This window comes from Manis javanica, chromosome 3, assembly GCF_040802235.1.
Source record: "Manis javanica isolate MJ-LG chromosome 3, MJ_LKY, whole genome shotgun sequence".
Classification (NCBI taxonomy): domain Eukaryota; kingdom Metazoa; phylum Chordata; class Mammalia; order Pholidota; family Manidae; genus Manis; species Manis javanica.
This window is the reverse complement of record NC_133158.1, coordinates 176,967,717-176,973,716: the sequence shown is the minus strand read 5'-3', so window position 1 is coordinate 176,973,716 and position 6,000 is coordinate 176,967,717. Positions and strand designations below refer to the sequence as shown.

Genomic DNA, 6,000 nt, shown 5'->3' with positions numbered 1-6,000 from the left:
GCCAAAGGCAAAAGTAAAATGCAAACGGGAGAAAAAAATTTTTTAATTTGGCAATATTGATGTAACAAAGCCCAAGGACACACTTCGATTAAGCCAAAATCTGGAGCTCTCAACGGCAGGTGGCCCTGATTGGTCGGCTCCGTAACCTCTGCAGGCGGAAGCGCGGAGGGGTAGCTTCGCCCCCTCCCAGGGCGCCCCGGGGGTGGGGGGCGGTCCGGCGCGTGCGCGCGTCCTGCAGCCCCCTCCACCCCGTCACCCCTAGATCCGGGCCCCAGCGCGTGCTCGGCTGCTCTTCGCTCCCGCTCCCTGCACCACCATCGGGCCAGCCCCCGCCACCTGCCGCCCACTCATTTTCCGCCTCCCTCCGGCGAAGTTGTTCATCTGTCGGAGAGCTCGCCCGCGCCTCCTGAAGCTTCCAGCGGAGCGTGCGGACGCCCCTCCCGGCCGGCGGTGAGAAGGCGGAGGGGCGAAGGCTTCAAAGCGGCGGGGAAGGCGGGGGGGTCACCGGGGCGCTACTGTCCGCGCATGGCCAGGGACCGCGGAAGGGTTTGGTCCGCATATGCGGGCTGCACGCAGGCGCCCCGGGGACGAGGTCGCAGCTTCAGCCGGGGAAAGCGCGGTCTGCGGCCCGTCCCGGTGCCCGCGTTCGCTTCCAGCGACCCGCCGCAGCAGGCGCCGGGTGGGCCAGTGGAGCCGTGCGCGGTAGGCCGAGGATTCGAGGGCTCGGAGGGCATCGCGGCCAGGAGCCTCTCAGGGCTGGTCCCGCAGGCCCAGGGCGGGTGGACGCGCCAGGCTCTGCGGCGCGCGCCCGTGGGCCGTGCTAACGCCCTGGTGCGCACGCGCCGCACGCGCAGCCCTGCGGGAGCTGCGACCATTCTTCCTGCCAGTTCCGGTAGGAGGTGGAACTGGTTGCCGAAAGTCCTCGCGGCGGACTGCTTCCAGAACTGTAAGGAGCGCCGGGAGGGGTCCGAGTGTGCCTGCAGGCTCCTAGCAGCCGAAAACTGGACCCCGGCCGGGAGCGTGCAGTCGCCTTAGCTCTACATGCAAGCTTTTGAACTGAGGCAGTGCCAGGGGCCGAGTACCGGCATCACATCTCTTTTGTTTAGAAATGAGAAACCAAAAACATTAGGTTGTAGTATTTCCAACTATATTTCCCCGAGGTCTTTGACTTAGCATAGAAATTGTTGATTCAAAACTCACAGCAAAAGATTTAGAAAAGGAAGCTAAAGAATCTAGATGCTTTGCTTTGCTGCAATTAATTTATCCAAAGGACTTGCTGCTTTTGCTTTTTTTTTTTGCCTTATCCAAGAAGTATTCAACTGAAAAGCAGTCAAAATGCCTGCTTTTAACTCTCCTTGTTGGAACAAACTGCCTTTTTAAAACCTTATAGAAGTTATTAAGGAAAGTCACAGTTTAAATGATAGTAGCCTGAGGATATTAACTTTGTTGAATTACTTTCAAATGTGCCAGATGGCCAATGATCACTCTTAGGGCTATTAACAAACTCTGTTACTGTTTCTGTATTATCAAAAGTAAGCAAAACAAACGACCCACAATTTGGGTTTTCCACTAGTGTAGATACCTCTGCACCAAATTTGATTTGAAATTGCACAGATGTAATGCCTCAGCACAGAATTTGGGATAAAATCAGAAATTTTCATTTAGTAAAGCAGAAGTTAACATCACTACTAAACGGAGTACAGCAGCCGTGTACAGTGGGTGGTTTGTTAATGAATTGTGCCCTTCCCCATCTTCCACTGGCCGTCCAGAGAGTTCAGTCTTTGGAAAAGAACTTCCAGAACACAAATTCTAGGTAGAGGACTTGGGAGTTTCCCATAGTACTCTGTGCGTGGCTGTATCATTCATTCATTGCATTGTTTTATAATTATGTCTCTTTTTCCACTCCATCTCTCCTAGACTGTACATTTTTAAAGAGGTGGAATAGTCTTCAAAGTTTTTCTCTTCCTGCTACTTTGCACAAAAGTGTTTTATAAATATCTGTTGGTGAACTGGGTGAATTAAGGACCCAGGTTGCCTCCCAAATCTGAGAAGACAGTATAGCCTTTTCAGTTATTTTGTAGCATGCCTGAGGCCTTTACACATAGAAGGATAATGTCCTACGTGGAATATATACTGTAAGATAAATTCTAAAATGTAAGATAAATTTTAACTGAAACAAGCAGGCAACAAAGGGCCAGGCAGTTTATTTGAGTGCAATTCCTGGGTGATGTTCCTAGGTCTGGGTATTACAGGCCAGGGAAGTCACACCCTGTCAGGGAGGTGGGGGCTTATAAGGGATTATGAGGGGAAGGAGTGGGCAAGCTATCCTAGGGGGCGTGGAGAGGTATGATTAGCTAAAGGTGACACAATAGACAACTGGAAACTTTTTTCCTTCGAAGAGGGAGGAGGCTGATATCCGGGTCTTAGTTGGCACGTCAGAAGGATGGAATTCAGAAAGAGCTGTCCCCTTTCCATATAAGGCACAGACCTTGGGGTCTGGTCTTTTCTCCTTTTATGGTATCTCTCTGTTCTGTTTGCATGTCCTTGTTTTTCCTTCCTTCAGCCCAACATTCCAGCCTTTTGATCATAATGGGCGACGACTTGATCTGGCTTCTTCCGGCTGACAAGGGGCATCATGGGGGTTTGAGGCTGGTATTAGGCCGAAGGAGGGGGGGCGTAACAGTGAAGTAACATCTGGTTGGTGGCGACCTGGGTCATCTGGGTTAGCCGCTGTTGGAGGAACCTGAGGACATAAGGGGCAACTAAGAGTAAACCACAAAGTGTTAATAAGGGGCCCAGTAGGGGCATTAGCCAGGCCATTATGGGGGACTGGAATTCTGGATCGAGTTTACATCTCAATGACTAGTATTAGGATTTAGTATAGATAAGACTGCATTATTGAAACAATACTTTTCTCTAAAATGACTCTCATTTTTATTAGAAGTAGCTAGATTAAGAAAATAATTAACAGTTGGCTTGATTATTAGCATAAGTGCAGCAAGAAGAGCAATTGATTACATAGGCTCTTTTAAATGTGCTTTGCTGGAACTTTTTATAAGGAATTTCAGATTGGACTTTTAAAGGCTTCTTGAGGCCAGAAAGCCAAGCCAGACTTGCCATCAGGTTGTGCCTGCAGTACCTGTACATTTGGGTGAATTCTTCTCTTGAGGTTCCCAAGACATTCTTGAGTGTCCTGCACCTGCCAGGAAGTGACCTTCCTTACTCACCTGGTAAGGCTGCTGGAAACTGTAAGCAAGGTACTAGGCCAGTTCTTTTAAGGGGCTTTGTTAGCTTTATAAAGTCAATCTTAGTTCCTTAAAGCTGTCTGTTCATATCTGAGTTTACACACGTGTCTCTCAGGTATGGCATTCCAGTCAAAGCCTTGGTAATATAACCAGTGTTTTTAATTGGTCCTCTTACAAGGAAAGCTGATTCTTATTGAACTTGTACAAATAAACATAACCGCCATGAAATATAAAAATAGTCACGGTTTTTAAATTCTGGAGGGATCAGGTAGAGAGAAAGATAAAGTTTCAATTCTGCTTATAAAGGCAGTCATTTACTAAATTATTGTCAGCTTAAGAGAAAAAGCTTAAAACACTTTATCAACATTTGAAACAAAAAGCTACAAAATCATCTTCCTTAGTTTATTTAATCCTATGTAACTAATACCTGTTCTGCTGAAATCTAGTTTCTTACTAGTTTAGGAGTAATAAACAGTGAGTATAGATGACAAAAGACTCACAAATGACAGTGGTTAAAGATCTGATGAGAGCTTACTGTAAGACAGTTGTCATAAGGAAACATGGATATTTCTGTAACAAAACATTCAGTAACAAAGCATTCTTTTTGACAGTGCTTTCTAGGTAAATATGTATCAGATAAATAAGCCAAATTAGCCAGATATTTTCTCCAATGAGAAAAAGTTCCTCTGACATGTTCTAGGGCCCTCTGGAAAATATCAGAGTTAACTAGAGGTAAAAGGACCTTTTTGAATTTGATTTTGGGAAGTTGTCAGAAGATAGTTTCTTTGGCATTTGCCTAAATAGGATTATAGGTTGCCATGAAGCAATACTTATCTATTTAACTAGAATGGCAACAAAGTACTTTAAAGGCAAATAAAGAAGGTTACACAGTTGTTAGCAAAGTTTAGCTCTTAGTCCTTTTAATATTAAGATCTCATTTTCTTAAATATTCCTACAACTCAGAGACTTTAAGCATGAGAAACTACTTAGATTAAACAATTAGAGAACTCATTGCAATCTTTCAATATTAAGAGCAGACTAACAGTTAAGAAAACTTTGTCCTTTTTAACTGAAAACAAAATTCTAATTTTGCTGTGTAATTGATACTGAGACTCATTTGCTCTAATTTTATATAGCATGACCATATTAATTCTTCTACAAACTTTCTATACCCTTCTTTTTTTATTTAGAGTTCTCTCTGTAAAAACAGCTGTACTTTAGAACAAAATTACTTTCTTTTATCAAAAGACACATTCTTTAGGATGCAGAAATGTTTTCCTTACTTAAGTAGTTTTAATTAGAACTTAAAACTATTAGGTACCTTAATTTTTAGTGAACACTGAGAAGCAGGCTGTTGTAAACTGTTACACTAGCATTCTTTAGATTGACAAATTTATGAACATTTTATGATTTCTGTAACTATAAGCTTTACAGCACAATCTCTCACTAAATACAATCTGTATCTTCTTAACTTAGCAAAACTTTAAGGTTTTAGGTTACCACAAAGATTCTCAGGCTGTAGGTAGGTATACACACTGTAACACACAATTAAAAAGGTGTTCACTTGCCACACTTATTTAGTTCACTCATTTGTAACAACTATGCTAGATTACTTACAAGACCTTTACTGAATATTAGACAAAGACAAGCCTTTAAGCATTTTATTCTTAAAAGATTTAGCAGATAACATCAACTTAAATGACCTTAGGTAAACTTTCAGGAAGAGTCACGAGGTCCATATCATTTAAATCTTTCTCGGGAATTGTATTAACAATTTTACTCTGGACAAGGTTCCTTTGGCGGTTCATGTTTGTATATGGCGCCCTCTAGTGTCCAGAAGCTGTAGTCTCTGGAGCTGCTCAGTCCCTGAAGCAATGTCGGGGGTCGCAGGGGAGCAGTACTGGTGCCTGGGAGGAGGAAAGAGCTGTTCCCCTCCTCCCGGCTGCTGTGCCTGTCTCCACTGCCTGAGCCAGTGGGCTGGTCACACAGGTATGTTTTTGTCCCAGAGCAGCCAGATATGGATCCCTGCTTTCCACAAGCAGCTGGAATCCCAGTCTCCTCAGGAACTCTGCCTGTATTAACTGTCCCACCCGGTAGTCATGCGAGTCTCATGAAAGCACCATGAAATGTAGGTTTGTGCTCCCAGCGCCTATCTCAGGAGCTAGGTATTCAGCAGTCCCAAACCTTCCACTCCCTCCCTGCTCTGATCCTCTTCCTCCCGCCGTGAGCTGGGATGGGGGAGGGGCTCGGGTCCTGCGGAGCCAAAGCTCTGGTACTTTACCCCGTTTGCTGAGGTCTGCTCTTTTCTCCAGGTGTGTGCAGTCTGACGCATCCTCTTTCCTGTTGCTCTCTCAGGATTAGTTGCACCAATTAAATTTTCTAATTGTATCCAGTTTTAGGAGGAAGCCTCTGTCTCTCCTCTCATGCCACCATATTTAATCCAATCTCCGACCTTAGGTAGATTTTGGAGCTGATAACCACAAGGACATGCCCGCCTCAGCCAAACCCAAATTAGCAGTAATGCTTAACATTTTTATCAGTTTTTCTGAAAGTTTTAGAATGCCCAATTTTCACAAGCACTTGTTTTTAAATAAATTTTTATTAATACCATCTGGAGGTAGGAAAATATTTTTCATCTACACACCTAGACACACAACCATGCAAACTGAGACACAATGACTACAGTCAGCAACACCCTCCACACAAAAAACATATACACAGACAGACAAACTGATATAAAGGTTTGAGTTACTGA

General features: G+C 44.4%; 1 protein-coding gene across 6 annotated transcripts in view; it reads left to right on the top strand.

Annotated features, from left to right (window-relative positions):
• Positions 1-6,000, top strand: part of TCAIM (T cell activation inhibitor, mitochondrial) — an 81,660-nt gene continuing 75,660 nt past the window's right edge. For 2 of the 6 annotated variants that reach the window (XM_036996261.2, XM_017680648.3), the window contains exon 1: positions 1-450. The gene's annotated coding sequence lies outside the window, so the exon portion shown is untranslated. Of the gene's footprint in view, positions 451-2,481; positions 3,231-6,000 lie in introns of those variants that run through there. The other 4 variants (XM_073232451.1, XM_017680666.3, XM_017680655.3 and 1 more) reach the window with 4 other exon arrangements.